The 16,802-nt window shown below is 35.9% G+C and overlaps 1 protein-coding gene across 2 annotated transcripts in view; it reads left to right on the top strand.

Annotated features, from left to right (window-relative positions):
* The window catches only part of BAZ1A (bromodomain adjacent to zinc finger domain 1A), a 207,151-nt gene that overhangs the window by 38,225 nt on the left and 152,124 nt on the right, over window positions 1-16,802 (top strand). The gene's annotated exons all lie outside the window — the stretch shown is intronic.

Genomic DNA, 16,802 nt, shown 5'->3' with positions numbered 1-16,802 from the left:
GAAGTACGAGAGCAAAAACCAACAGAAAAAATAGATAAAGAGAATTAAATGGGGGATGAGAGCTGGTAGTTCTCAAATATTACTCAAATAGAGAAAGAGTTAAAGAGGGAACAATACATAAATATGCCAGGAAGGATATAGCACCCTACAAAATCTATAAAGAAATAAGGAGAGGGGAGAAAATAAAGCAGAGTATAGAAGGCCCGTAGATTTATTCATGGGAAAGGGATGAAGAGGGATGAAGAGTGGGGGGAGAAGATAAGGGAGGGGTGGGGAGGGGGCAAGGTTAGGTAATAGTCAGCAAACATTTATTGTCTATTATGTGTTAGACACTGTGCTAAGCCAAAGGCTACAAAAAGACTGCCTCCAAGAAGTTCAGGCTAAAGGGGAAGAGAACAATAAAACAAATGTGGACAAATAAGCTATTCATTCACAGCATAAATAGCAAAGAGGAAGAGACTAGAATTAAGAAGAGTTGGGAAAGTCTTCCTGTAGAACTGAGGTAGGGAAACTTTATTCTACCAAGGACCAACTGAATCATCATTTGTGAGCCATACAAAAATATCAACTTATATTATTCAAGCATGAGAGCTGGTTATATCTAGCTTTCAGAAGCTCATCACCTGTAGCTATATTGATCCAGATTTTGACTCCCAACAACAAAATCCAGAAATATTCTGGACTGCCAGCAATTACAGCTGACCATCCTGTGCTATCTATGTAAATGGCATAACATTGAAAGGGTTGGTAGACATGGGTGCAGATTGTACAATCATTGACCAGTCATTGGCCAAAGATTAAGGCAGACAACCTCTGTTCTCAAAGAAAACTTTTGTACTGTAAGCATCCTAGGATATACTTTAAATTTGAAAAGGAGCGTGCCTTTGAATTTTTTCTGGAGGCATATGCAATTTGTGGTTTCTTAAGTGTTTCTATGGTCTTTTGTAGACATGCTTCTAACATTTGCTCCTCAGATACACACCCCAAGATATCATCCATGTAATATAACAACATAACTTTTAGAAATCCTTTTCTTACTGGAGTAAGAGCAGCATCCACATATATTTGACACATAATAGGACTGTTTTTCATTCTCTGTGGCAAAACTGTCCATTCATATATTTTATCTTTAATATCAGCTAAATTAATGCTGGGCACTGAAAAGGCAAATCTTTTCATATCCTCCTTATCCAGAGGAAGAGAATACAAATAGATAGGATAATAGAATGTCACAGCATGTGCCTTAGCAAATGATTTCATGGGCCTTATACAGCCATCAGCAGGATGTTCCCATCTCTACTGTAGAATATAGAATTTTCTTACCCCTAGTAGCAATAGCCAATTAAAGGAGTCAAAGGAAACTAGTGAAGTAAGTAAATATGAAAGACAGAGAAAATTCCAGGCATGAAAGACAAATATGAAAGAGAAAATGACCAGAACAGAGAGAAGGACTTCTTGCTCCAGGATAGCCAGGAGGCCAGTGTCATTTTATTGAAGAGTATGTGGCTGGGAGTAAAGGGCTTATGGTCAGATATGTGCCCTTGCCACTCCCCTTTCTCAGACAATGTTATCTTCTGTGCATTTCCACACCATACTTTTTTTTTTTTTTTTTCTTTTTTAGCCTCAGATTGAAATAGGCTGTTAGACTTGCCTGGTCCATGTGAGAATGTCATCAGCATAAGGAAGGAGAGAAATAGAATGGTAGCTAAGAGGAGCAGTGGAGTTAAATGAAAGTTTTTAGGTTCAAGAGGAGCACACAGTCATAAAAGAGGAGACTTACCAAGCATGAAAGATGGTGGTGATGTGATTTTTATAAGATTAAAGCTAGAGGCTAGAGCTTGAAGGTTAGAAGAGACCAATGTAGGATACATAAATAGGAAAGAATTGAAAACAATTCTCATAAAGCTACAAAAAGCTCAAGTATCTATTTGCTTTCTGACTAATCACAATTAGAAGCTTATTTACAAATTCTTTTCACATCATTGTAATCATTAACTTAGATGCATACCACATAAGATGAGTATAAGTTAAATCTAATTTCTGCCTTTTATCCTTCAAAGATAGTGACATATGTAAATAATATGTAGAACTCCTTAATAAGTACAACCACAAAGAGTATAATGTCTTGAATTTATTACCCTTAAAGAACAATCTAAACTAAAACTATGAATAGGTCAAGAAAGGGCTTCAATCAATCAATTGATGGCAGATTCTTCATAATAATGGAAGTTTCAGGATAACTGTAATTTAGGTATATGTCAGATTTGATAGCATCGATATTATTATTAACAGACCTTATATTCTTAGAAGTCATATGTGTGATACATAGTTTTAAAAAAATAATGAATAAATTTTCTTCATTTTAACATGTGGTAACTTTAAATATTTGGTAAAGATTTATTAATAAGAGCCTATAGTTTTATCAAAATTTCATAAAAATAAGTTTTAAAAAGTGAAAATTTTGCAAAACTTGGCTATAGTTTGTGAATTCTTAATTTAATGTCACGTCCCATTTAGATTTTAGAACCTGATTTCATATGCTATTTTTTCCTTTACAACTTTTAGTTGTAATAGTCTTTTCTTGCTAGAAAATTCTGAGACATACCAAAAGATTTTGCAAAGTGAGACTTTCTTAATTCTGAATTCTAAAATTTTAAAGTATACTGTGTTCTTATAGTTATTTGCCTTCAATACATCAATCTTAATTGCTTGTTTCTCATGCTAAAACCTACATATTTTGCCTCAGAAATTGTCTGATTCTTCATATATAAATTTAATGAATGTAATTGTTTTAGATTACATACCTGAGAAAAAGAAATAACTGTCATGTGACACTAGTAAATAACGCACAATTTTTATTACTTAGATATAGGTTAATGAAAAATAGTAATGTTTTTGTTATATCAAATATAGTCCTTGGAAACATATTATGACATTTCTTTTAACACTCATGACTAGTAATCCAGTAACAAGAGATTTATTCTTTCATTTTTCCTTCTCTTCCATAGTTTCCCCCAAATAATTTTTCATTTTAGGGGGAACTAAGTGAGTAGCACAGAAGGAACAAGAAAGGATAAGTTGCTATCTTTTTACAGACTACTCTACTTTGAAATTTCCTATTTCTACTGAAGCAGAGCATCATCATCCTGTATATACAATTTTTGTGTCCTCCTGATCCTCATGTTTCCTTAGTTACATTTCCAAACATTTGCCAAATATTATTGTTTGGCTCTTTTCAACATCTCTTGCTATTCCCTCCTCTCCATCAGTCTAGTTTAATGTCTCATTATCTTTTGTATGGAGTGGCATTCTAATTATTCTCAGTGCCTCAAATCTCTCTAATCCAATCAATTCTCCAAATTTGGACCAAAGTGAGATTTGACAATGCTTTGCTATACTCAATAAATTCCAATAATTCCCTTTTCCCTCTAGAATCAAATATCAGATCTTCTGTTTGACACATTTATTTCTCTTCCTGCATATAATTAATATCTAAATGTGAATAGGAAACTAAGATATCAAGAACTACATAAATATGGGGAATGAATTTATATGAAAAAATTCCTGCTGAGTTAAAATTAGGGATTATTTACTTCTGCTTGTTGTTTTCACTCATAGAAATATGATTTCTGCTAAAAAGCTGTTATGTATACTGACTGTTACATTGTCTCTTTTGTTTATTGTTATACTATGTATCTTTCAATTAAAAAGACCTTAAAAATGGAGTTTATTTGCTTGAATAATTACCTTGATCATATTGAATGAATAATTAACTAAAAAAAAATATTGTTTGTATATTTGTCCTATTTCCCAGGAAAACACATTGATTTTACAAAAATAATGAAGCATGGTGAATCACATTGCACTTAAGAGCAGTTAGGGTTTTTTTATATCATTAATAAATAAAATAAATTAAAATAAAAATGTTTATTTCATCTTACTATTGAAAATATCTTTTTGCATATATACTTTCTAATTTACATAAAGTATGCATATAACAGTAAATACATAAAATTATAACTAAACATACATAAATTGTGCACACACCATTTTGAAGGAATATGTAATAAAAAAAAATTTGGATACTACTGAATACCACTATGTGACACTACTAAGCAGTGCTTTAATTATCTATAATACATAATAAATGAAATTTTTAAAAAACATTGTCGATTATAAGTGCTCCTTTCCAGAAATAAAGTCTTAAGGTGATCTTTGAATTTCTAATTTAGGGAACAAGCAAAAACGAAGTTCATGCAATGTAGTGTCCTGTCGTCTCTCGATTGTAATCCTTTTCTGGGAGGAGGTTTCTTTTCTGTAAATCCTTTTCTCTGTGAGCAGGTCTCTTGGGAGGCTTTTGGAGCCTCCAGCCAGAGAGAAGGTAGAATCTCAAATCCTCTTCTTCCTGAATCCTGGCTCTGAATCTCCTCCCGCTTCCCTGAAGTTCTCCTGGGAAGTCTTGTTCTTCCCCAATCCAGACTGCTTCCTTCCTGACTGCCCTTCTCTTTTATCCTCCCAGAGAATGGGCTTGTGGGTACTCCAGGGGCTTGTGGGAACTACTTACAACCAATGAACTTGCTCCTTTTAAAGGTGTGAACTAAAAGTGTGAACTCTGAGCTAGAGAATTGTTAAGTATGGACTTAGCACTTAGTAAGAACCTAACAATGCAACATATGGAAAGTTGGAAGGGCATTAACAGATTTAATTTATTTGACTAATGTCTACTCCTAAGTCTTCTGTGATCCTTTTAATGCTGATTATTTCTTTCCAGCCTTCAATTCTTTTCTGAAATCCAGTTAGGTATTTCTTTTATTATTCTCCTTTTTACTTTTGTTATTCCCAGCACTTAGCACAGTGCCTGGCATATAATAGGAACTTAATAAATTTCTGTTAACTGACTGACTGGTGATATAAAAAACAAGTATTTTATCAAAAAATCCACTGACTTGCTGATGAACCCAATCTTGCAAGAACAGGTGTCTAGGCAAATGTTGAAGTGCAAAAGCACAGACTTTTATTTCCTACCCAGAAGCACAAGTCCCTGATACCCCTTTGATTGGATATTACAGAGGTTGCAGAATGCAAATCTCCACCCCTAATTACATCATTACATCTTCCCTTAGTATTTATCTTATTTGGCCATAGTTCCCCTGCAATCGATGTATAATTTAATTTGCTATATTTCAAGTCAGCCAAACCCCTAGGTTTCATTTCTTAGGTTTCAGTTTCATTTCTCTGACTTAAGTTTCATTTAATTCTGTGAAAACTAAACCCTCATACAATTCTCACATTCCCCCCTCTTTATTCATAATTTGATTTCCATATTCTCTTCTAACCATTTGGCTAGATTTGGTCAAATTTTTTTTTTTTTTGCTTTCTTCTTCATATTAGTCTTCTTCCTTGTTATTTTCAGTTAAGTCTGTTACAAACAAAACCCCAATCCCCAAGGAAAACTGGGTTTGAGAATTTTAAATGACCTAGCAATCCCAAACCCCTTTTAACTCTTGTCTCTTCTGCATAATATTAGTAGCGAAAATCTCATGCAAGAGTTCTGTCTTCATGTCCCTGTCTTTGATATATCCCCTTAAAAAACTGTTGCAAATATGTCAGATAAGGAAGCAGACTAACCTGTTTGCTGGTTTCTTTAGAATCTATAAAAGGCCCTGTGTCCTTTTGTTGGGGGTTAGGCAATTTGGATACAGATCCTATGTGGTCAAAGTTGATTTTAATCAATTCTCTGATTAAAAATTAATATCTCTCAACTTGTCTCTATAGCACAATCGTCTATTAAGCTCTGCACAGATCTCTACATAGGATATCATATAGCATCCTACAGTTGTTAACACTCTAACAACTATTTTTAAGGAGATAAAGATGGAGAATGCTTTCCTTTCCATTTTCCAAACTATTGATGAGGTTTGTATCCCCTCAATTCCCCATGGTGATAAGGTTAATGGCAATGAGACAGTTGTTAAAATCCCCTTTTGGTCCGCTGCAGGTTCAAAGTGAAAGAATTCACTTATCCTGAAATATTAATTACAAAAATGAAGGTTTATTGTTGGATAGAAACCCATTTGCTAAGAGACGAACTTCTATTAGGTCCTATTAGGGAAGTGTGGAGTCTTGCGCTGAGAAGAGAATGCCTTCTCAGCAGGCAGGGTCCTAGCAAATTGCTTGGGCCTCTGCAAGGAGTGAATTTAGGGAAATCTGTTATATGAGGTAGCTCTTTGTGGGGGGCTGGGACAGCCTGAGCTGATCAGACCAGGATTTCTCAATTGAATAAGAATTTAGAATTTTAAAAAATCAATGAAAGTTGATTTGCCCTTGAATAGTGTTGCTTCTTTCATCCTGGGAAGATGGACTCTCTCTCTAGATTTATTAGAGCCTAGGAGATCCTGATCTCTCAGACCAAAAAGGGGACACAATTTAATTTTAAAGGGAACACAATTTTAGAGTGGTAATGTTAAAGGGAATACAGCTTCAGTAAAGGGAACAGTTTCCCTCCCACTTCACTATGACTCTAGTCACCCAGTGAGTTAGCCAATTTCTGCTAATTTCTTTTGACAGGACCTTCAGGCCTTGTAATGCTTCAGTCCCATCTGGAGCAGTCTTACTAGGAATGTACAACTGCCTCTAGTCGTGACACATAACCCCTCCTTTTTTCTGCTAACTACCTTTCCAAAGCCATTCTATTTTCCCATGCAATTCTGCTAGTGGCATTTAACTACTCTGTTATTCCCTTCACTGCCTCTGGTATAATTTGTCCATTCCACTTTTTTTTGTTAATAATTAACCACCAGAATAGGAATGATCCAAATCCAGAAATAATTTGGTTTCTAGTTTTGAATTCATCAAATACTCCCTTCAACTAACTTACTTTCTAATTTGGTCTTACTTTCTTCTTAAAATACCAGGTAAAAGGAATAGCCAATTGGTCAGGTACACAGGTAACCACCCAGTTTCCAGGAAAAATAGGTCTAAGAGTACTGCCTCTACAATACCACCAAAGGTTTGCTTGGAGTATGCCCATTCCCTGAGAAATTGCCAGAGCTATCCTATTACATTCCAGACTTTGTATATTCTGATATGATCTAGAAGCTTTGGAATTCTCCACTCTGCTGTGAGAGATAAGCTGAATGATTTCTGGAGCTGGGAAAAGAGGCTGGTATAGCCTTGGTGTTCTTCACAGAAGGGAATAGGTAGGACAAAGTACTGCAGTTCTCCCTTAGAGATATTATTTTGGAACAGGAGAACCATGTACTTGAATTCAGTCACATGTTTTTCCATGCCCAAAGGGGAATGGGGTAACCAGTGGCACAGACATAATAATTGCATTACTTTACCCATTTTACCCAGGCATTGATTTCTCCATATCCTATTTCTCTATCTCTCATTTTCCTTAAGTCCTTGAACCATTTGTGGTTTAAGAATTATGATTCAACCTGTTACATCTATTCCCAAACCATATGTTTGATTTACTCTTTAAAGTTGCTCTCTAACTCTGGATAATTGGGCTTGACCTCTCTTTTAAATATACTTAATTTTGATAACAATTTTGATTTGTAATAACTAATTATTCACCTCTTAAAAGACATAATATTATTTCAAATTGGACAGATGGACCTATAAAATCCTTTCTCCATTGGGGCATAAATATTTATCATAATTACTTAATTGTCTCTGACTAGTCAAGTTTTCACATTCTATAATTTGACAGGCATCAGACTGAATTGTTTGTGGGGTATTTTCTTCAGTAATATTTACCCAAATCTTAACTGGATATCTCCTATTCTTAGTACCAAATACTATTGTAGCAGTGGAGAACCCCCCACCCAGGTTCAATAATTGGGTAGTCTGGGGTCAATTTCAATTCATTCCAAACCAATGGAACCCAAATTCCTTTAGGGTATGGGGTTATGCCTCATTTTCTGAAACTACTTCTTGCTGGGAACCAATATAGAGCTAAGCCATCCTACAGAGTCCCAATTTAGAGGGGTCTTGAGCTTGAAGTGTAAGCCAGAATTGACTGAAGTAGCTCATAGCTTGAAGAAACAGTGGTTTATGAGTCAGATCCCTGAAGCTGATTGGTTGATACAAACGTAAGGTGAGTTGACCAAAGCCTTGAAGAAAACAAACCCAACAAGCAGGGGTTAAAGTAGTTTGACTAAAGAGTTATTTCCCACTAGTGGGAGCCCATGAGGTTGAGCAGGGAGAGCTAGAGAGAGACAAGAGCCCTTATTCTTAGAAAGTGTGGTTCATCCCTTTAATATAGACATTTTCATTCCAAGAAAAATGGTACTATCTGGGCAATGGCCCTGATAGTTATGGGCTATTGTCAATGTGGGTAATACCAAGTCTGTTAATTCCTTCCTACCACATACTAAGGCAAACAACCTACACACATATATGTGCTGATAGATAGATAGATGTATACTATTGGTATCCGTGTATTGATTTTATATATATATATATATATATATATATATATATATATATATATATATATATATATATATTGTATACACACACACACACACAGAGGAAGTCAATGTACATACATATTCATCTACTAAGTGTGGACATCTATAACAATTGCATTATTTTACCCATTTTATCCAGGCATTGATATCTCCATATCCTATTTCTATCTCTCTTGTTTGCCTTAAGTCCTTGACTTCTCACTTGTGGTTTAAGATTTCAACCTATTACATAAGGATGTTCTCTAACTCTTGACAGTTGGGCTTGACACCTCTCCTTTAAACATACTCAATTTTGATAGCAGTTGTGATTTGTAATAACTAATTATTCACATCTTAAAAGCTGTAACATTATTTCAAATTGGACAGATAGACCTATAAAATCCTTTCTCCAATGGGACACAAATACTTGCTTTTTTCAAGGAGAGACCTTGTACTCAGTGAATAAAGAAAACCTAGAGATAACAATTAAGAGGGACTGGAGTAGAGTCTCCAGAGATTTCGCTTTCTAGAGATCTCCACCTAGGATAAAGATCCTAGTCCAATCAAAAAGAGTAGCCAAGATCCCCATGAAATAGGTTGCTTTGGCGACCCAAGGTTATATTTAAATCCAAAACAATTTTTCAGACAAGGTGAAGATCCCACCAGGCTAACCAAGTCACAAATCCTTCCTTAACAGGTTTTATAATTACAATTTATACTTCAAAAACAAGAAATTAAATACAAAGACCAGACCACAAAGGACATAGGATGGACTGAGGGAAGCCAAACCCTCTTTCTGCAGCATTAGCTTGGTCTATGCATAGACACAGTATCAGCAGATGTTATTCCAAATTATGAATAAATTTAAATAAAACTGATTTTACCATAAAATAATCCATAAATTACATTCCTCTATTGCATTAAAATTCTCATTTCCAAACTATAATAAAGATGTTTCAGATTTAGTTTCAATAATTAATTAAATAACAATAGGGTCCCATAATCAGTTATATCACTTGTTCATCATGTTGAAATCTTTAAGGACCTTATTGCATACAAGTATATCTAATAAGATATATATCTAGTAACAGGCAGATGATTACACCAAATATTCATTTACCCAATGATTACACATTTTCAGATGAATAACAGCAAAATCTTACATGCCCCATGCTCAGTGCTATCCCTTGTAGAGAAAGGAGCAGCAGAGGCACCAAAGAGGAAGGGCTGCTGGGTACCTCCCTCCCTTATGACCTCCTCAGCTTGGTATTATAGCCCTGGAGAGGACTTCCATTGGGGTCCTCACTTGCTGTCTTTGGAGACCACCTGACAGGTTCTAGCCACTGCCTTCTACAGATTTCTGCTGCTGTTTCTGAGGGTCCCCAGCAGCCAGTAGCAGCTCTTCCTGGCAAGCAGCACCCTGAGTACATGGGTCTAGTTGCTGTTGCCACCTCCTGACAGGTGCATCAGTGCAAGCAGCAGAAAAACTACTGCCATCTCACCTGGAGAGCTATGCAGCCCTTCTTACAATCCCAGCAGCCACACACCCCAGTTTCCTTGACCATTTAATAATAAACGTGCTAACATCTGTCTTAGCAATTCTCCATGAACCAAGTTCTTCCTTTTACTGTTGATTTGACTATTCTCCCTCCTTCTTAAGTGTTATCCTCAGAGAGGGTATCCTTACACCTCTATTACCTTCTTTCACTAAACCATTGGACTGATTTTTTTCCTCATCCTCTTCAGTGATGACAGCCACAATAATCATAATTTGTTTGTCCTGCACCCTTATTTTCAGATCCAATTGTACTATTAAATCCCTCCCTAATAAATTGCTTTCAGCTTAGGGGATATGAAGTGCCCAATTTGAGGATAAGAGATTTGAACCTTTCCCTTTTAACTCTTGTCAGAAAATTCTACTCCCTTAGTTAGGCCTCCAACCTCTGTTAGGCCTATTAATTCAATCTGCTTTCTATTGTAGATTGTTTCTTCCTGATATCCTTTTTAAGAGGCTATTTAAAGAAATATCCACAGGGGTTCTCTTGCTTTCCCCCTTATTTTCCTGGCACCTTTAAGTTTCTATTTTCCCCATTTTACTTATTTGTCTGAGATGTCAGGCCCCTAGATGCTCCAACCACCAAAGGCAATACTAAATAATCTACTTTATCATTCTTGGTCTGTGTATGATCTATTGCTGTGGTACCTACTTTCTTTTTTCTTTATTGATTTCCTAGATGCATCTTAAAATCTTGGAACTGTTTGTGAGTGGGAATGCTGGTAGTTTATCAACAAGCTCATTGAAATCAATGGGAGCCATCTTCCTATCCTTCAAAGCATCCTTCCCATTCCTCAGTCAGGATGTCTGGATCTCAGACAAGCCCCCAGTTTGTGAGAAACAAGCTTCTTATCAAGAACTCCATTGACTTGCTGATCAATCCAGAAAAAAATTTTATTTTACATTCTTTCAAGAACAGGTGTCTTAATAGTAGGCTTTGAAGTACAAAAGCATAGCTTTTTATTCCCTCTCCAGAAGTGTCTCTCCCCTGATTTCTCTTTGATTAAATATTACAGAAGTTACAGAGTATGAATCTATACCCCTAATTACATCATAACATATCCCTTTAGCTTTCACCTTATTTGGTCATAGTTCCCTATGAGTATAATTCTGCTATAAGTTTTATTTTCTGTGTATCAGGTCAGCCTAACCCCTATGTTTCATTTCTTCAATTTTCATTTAATTGTATGGGAATTAAACCTTTATTAAATTCTCACAGTGGATATTTCAGATATCCTGTGAAATACTTTGAATACTTCAGAATATCTCAAATTGAACGACTCATCTTTCCTTTATCTTTGTTCCTTTTACTGGTATCACTATTTCCCTTTTGAAAACAATTCTGCTTCCTCATATTCAGAATATCAAAAATGCCTTCAGTTCTTCATTTGAAATTTTTTAATCAGTTTCTTAACTTTCCATTCTCACTTCTATCATTCTTGTTCCGGTTCTTTTTATCTCACATGCCTGTAAAACAAACAAACAAAAAACCTTAATTGGTCTTCCTGCTTCAATTTCTCTTAACCACAGTTTATATTGCATATCACTGTTGGATAAATCTTCCTACAATTTTTTTTTTGATCATTACTTCCTTGCTTTTTAGTGGTACTTCACTATATACATGATAAAACTCAAATTCTAGCCCTAACTTTAATTTTCCAGTCTTGGCAATTTCCCTACATGAATTCTCCCATGAATATAAAAGTTCCCCTTTTAATAAATTCCACTATGATTGGTTTATATAACTTTGGCACTATGCTAACTTGGTATGATTTTCCTTTTCATTGTCTACCCTGCATGCACTTGTGCATGTACACACACACACATACACACATATACACATGCATGCATGCATGCATGCACACATACCCATTTCCTACAAAAATTTTCTATAGTTGATCTGCCATTAGATGGAAATGTTTCCTTTCAAAGGTCCCCACTTTTTTAAGTGGGATCCTAAATGATGCTTCATTACAATAAAAAACTAAACTGGGAAATAGACAAAAAGCAAAAAAACATATAGTACCTAAGGAGCTGTGTTGGTGGAGAGGCCTTTTCATTCCCCTCATATCGTCTACTCTCATCTACTCTGGAAGCTTTACAGACATGGTTAATTTTGGCAAAAAGGCCTTTATATTTCAAAAAACTGTAAATCTGGGGAAATACTAAGTCAGGGTCTTAGAAAAAGAATTTCAGGAAAAAAGTTGGTTCTCAGTCAAGGCAAATTTTATTGCAAACAGAGAGGCAGGCTTAGTCCTTAAGGAACTACCAGCAAGCCAGAAAGAGGGTCTTATATTTATAAAAATTTCTGGGCCAGGTGTCACAGGCTGAATGAATTCTTACATGAGCAGTTAACCACAAGAAACAGAAAAACAGGATGGGCTTGCCCACCCAGCCAGGTACAGGGGCTTGGGTCATGCTATATATTCCAAAGATCTTGGTAAACAAGGTCAGACACATTTGCCTAAGACCCAAAAACCAGCCTTTGTTACTGGGAAAAGTTTTCATTGTTTCTGGATAAGTTTTCAAGTCAGTGGAAAAGGCAAAGGCTAAAGACAATTCCATCAATAATCTATATAAGTAAAGGTATACACAAAATACGTACAAAATAACTTGAGGAAAGACAACAGAGCTGGAAGAAGGTCAAGAAAGTGATTGGTTTAGAACTGACCCTTGAAGGAAAATAGGGAAGGGTACTCCAGACAGGGAGGAGAGCTAGTAGAAAGACAAGGAAATGGGAGATGGAATGCCTCTCCCATCTGTAAAATGTAAGTGGTACTGTCTTGTCTAGCACTTAGACCTTTTCTTTTCATAAATTTGTTCTACTGTTTATTCAGTGCTTTACTTTATCTCTCTACTGGGATGTCTCTTTATATACATGGAAAAAAAAAATAGTTCCTCATGATTCAATATGGCAGCCCAGCCCCCACTAGACTAACCTCTTTTCTCTTGAAAATTGCCTAAGGGGAAATCCTGGATTCATGCCTTTTTTTTTTTTAACTCAGTTTTGTGAAACTTAGCATTAAAAAAAATTGTTAAAATTCTCTCTCACAACTTCTGAGTCACCTGGAAAAATTATCCTAGAAAAATTCAAGTAGAGAACTATGTCTCTTTTTCTATTTAGATCATGTGCCTTCCTTTCAAACTCCTCACTTAAAAATAATAAAAATTCAAACTAAAGCTTTTATCAATCAATCTTTGCCTAGCCATTATCTGTAAGACTAATAATATTAGTATTAGTTAGAACCAAATTGGTGGGGAGAAGAAAATAAAAAGGTCATCAAATTATTTTTTAAATGGTCAGAACAAAATGGCATGCCAGGAGAAAAAAACAACAGCTTTTAAAAATTACATATTAAATTTGGCATCTGCAATAAAAAAAGACATCTATATGTGACAAGAGATTTACAGTTTCATGAACAATTTTTTTTTTCCTGCTCCACTTTATGCATAGAAATACTAATTTTATTTGGTGTTAAATTCAGAGTAAAATAAACAGAATTGGAAGCAGAACAGGAACATTTTGGATTGCTTTACTATAGATTAGTTGAGATCTCTATGCTGATGATTCTCTTCCTAACATTTCTGCTAACTTTCAATCTTAGCATCTCCAACTGCCTGTCAAATATCTCAAACTTTTATGGACTCCAGTCCATAAAACTTTTATGGACTCCAGTCCATAAAAGTGATATGCCTAAAGTGTTCATTTCACCTCCCTCCTTTCAATAAAGTTCAGTGGCTTCTTGTTTTCAAGATCAAATATAAAATCATCTTTTTGGTTTTTAAAGATCTTACCAAACTAACTCCTTCTTATACTTAAAATCTCATCCATTATACTATAATATAATAACTCTTGTATCATTTCTGTTCTTCTGGCCACATATGTTTCCACACATGAGATCCTCCATCTTCTAAATCTATGTATTTTCACTAGATGTCCTAGATTCACTAGATTCAGGCCTGGAGTCTTCTCTCTCCTTTTCTTCATAAAGCTTCCTGCTAATCTCAGATAATGATCTGCAAGAATCCTTTCTTGATTTTTCTGGTGCCTTCCCAATGGGGTTATCTTCAATTTATCCTGCATATACCTTATTTGTATTGTATATAGGTGTTAGATTATGGGCTCCTACAGGGCTGGGACTGTTTTTGTCTTTCTCTGTGTATCCCCAGTCCTTGCACAGTGCTTGACATGCAATTGGAACTTAAATATTTGTTGTCTAAATTTAACTTGAGAGGACAGAGGGAAGAGAGTCACTTCATTGTCTTATTTTTCTGAATAAAAAGTCAGTAGATGCCTTTCCTTGATATCTTAGTCTATCCCATATAGCTACTGAAAGCAGCAAGTATAAGGTAGAAATTATTTTTTCTGCTAGACTACTTCTAGGATATGGAAACATCCAAGGTTCACTGCATGACATTATGGTACACAAGCTGGCTCTAACCTTCTAACCATTTTTACATTTTCTTGATGTAAATACCAAACCCAATCATATGTTTCAAATCTCCATTTCTTGCTTTCCTGGCAAAATCTTCTCTTTCTAGTGCTATTGTTTTAAGACTTTACTCAGTTCTTTGGCCTTTCTTTAGGATCAGTAAGTCCCTACCCTCCCTTCTTGGTTTCCCTGCTCCTCCTTCTCTCTTATCTCATCTGACTTTGGATCCTCCTATGCCCAGGAGCAACTGAGCAGCATGATTAAGGGACTTGAATCACCCATGTGTACCTTGTGCAGTCTGCCTTCCTGTATACCGAGGGGCGCTTTGGTCGAAAAGAATTTTTCTTTCCTGATAGCGGACTTTTGGGACACCAAAACTCCTGATACCAAAGTCAGAGATGAGACAGGGAGCCTCTACTCCCTCAGATTCCCAGATTGTTTTCTGAATTTGGGTCCTCCTTCCCAGGAGCAACTGGGCAGAACTGGCTGAGGACTTAAACCGCTTGCCATGCACCCTATGCAGTAAATTTACAAGGCAGGATCTGAGGAAGAAGAGTATAGGCTTCTTTTCTAATGTTACCTTATCTCAATACAATTTAGAAAACCAGGAATGGAGGCAACCCCCCAGCCCAGCCAACCACACCCATCCAGCTTCGGAGGCCCTCTCTGCCCAGAGAGCACTCTGGTAGGCCTCCCACTCACCTCCAACCTTATTCCCACAGCCTTATTGTGGGGATGCAAGTGCTCAGAAAAAAAGGTCCCTGGAGGTCCTGAAGGTAGGAGACTCAGGTCACACAAGCACATCCAGGCTAATTCAATCATGAAAGTATAATTTGTTCCAATTGTGAAATCTATTTAGATCAGCCAGGAAGATATGATGAATCCAGATTAAAGAAAGCCATAATGGGCTAAGAAATTTGCATTTTTATCAAGATAAAAGAGTCACTGAAAGGTTTTGAGACTGGAAGTAGTATGGTCAAACCTATGCCTTAGGAAGATAATTTGGGGTGTTGTGTAAAAGATGGATTGCAGAGGTAAGAGAATGACAGACAGTAAGGGGCAGCTAGAGGTGGCACAGTGGATAGAGTACCAGCCCTGAAGTCAGGAAGACCTGAGTTCAAATCTGATCTTAGACACTTAAGACTTCCTAACTGTGTGACCCTGGGCAAGTCACTTAACACCAATTGCCTCAGCATGAGAGAGAGAGAGAGAGAGAGAGAGAGAGAGAGAGAGAGAGAGAGAGAGAGAGAGAGAGAGAGAGAGAATATGACTGTAGGGAAACTAATTAGGAGGCTATTGACATATTCCAATTGATGATGATGGGATTCTAAATGAGATAATGGTTTGTGTAAATGAAGAATAAAGAATAAAGGTAAAATTGATAGAATTTAGAGATTGATGGGATGTAGGATGAGAGAGGAATGAAGCATATCTTTCAAAGTTATGTAAAAAATCTAGAATGGTGCATAAAACAAATAAGAAAGTTTAGAGTAAACAAAAGTTTTTTGGACAAATTTTGAGACATGCTTAGTTTAAGATAGATAGTTTTAGAAGATAGATGTAGGACTACTTCATTCTGCAGACTGGAGATAAGGCGAGGAGGTGGGGCAGACTGAAGATCCTCCCAGCTCCAGAGTGGGGAGGAAAAGGAGAGGGACCAAGGATATGTACCAATATTATGACAGCAGAATGAATATAGTATAGGATATATAGCAAGAAAAACTATAAAGTCTAGACAAAGGTTTTTGGAGATTTGGAAAGAGAAATAGGAAAGGATTGAAGGAAGAATATGAAATATAATAAAAGTTTGGGTTTTCAAACCACAAGGGAAATAACAAAAAAATGAAAAGATTTAAGCATATTTAGGAAGTTTGAGGAAGAAGGCTAGGAGAAAACACATAAACATTGTGTTCTTACCAAGATTGCAGAACCAATATTTGAACTAAATTTATGATGTATTCTTAAATATGATAATTGAGGTATATTATTGCCACTTTAAAAATCTTTGGCAGTGGATTGAATAGAAATAGTGAACCGCATAATGTGAAATGCTTGGAATGAATAATCTTTGGGTAAAATATAATACTAAATAATTGAAATAATAAATTAAGATTCTGTTAAGACAAATTGGGAAATGGATGAATTGGATAATTTGTTAGCTATGAGATTTTTAAGACGATAGGGCTCAGAGGAAAACCCTACCACTTTCAGGGACATACTCTGAGCTCAAGTTCACTGACCTTGATTCTGAATCCCCACAATCCTAATTAGGCAATTTATTTCAAATTCAGCTCAGGACATTCACTGGAAGCTCCAAAACTTGAAAATGGACCCCAGATTCCTCTTCAGCAATTC

Source organism: Sminthopsis crassicaudata, chromosome 2 (assembly GCF_048593235.1).
Source record: "Sminthopsis crassicaudata isolate SCR6 chromosome 2, ASM4859323v1, whole genome shotgun sequence".
Classification (NCBI taxonomy): domain Eukaryota; kingdom Metazoa; phylum Chordata; class Mammalia; order Dasyuromorphia; family Dasyuridae; genus Sminthopsis; species Sminthopsis crassicaudata.
The sequence above is the reverse complement of the archived record's forward strand: the minus strand, read 5'-3'. Positions and strand labels throughout refer to the sequence as shown.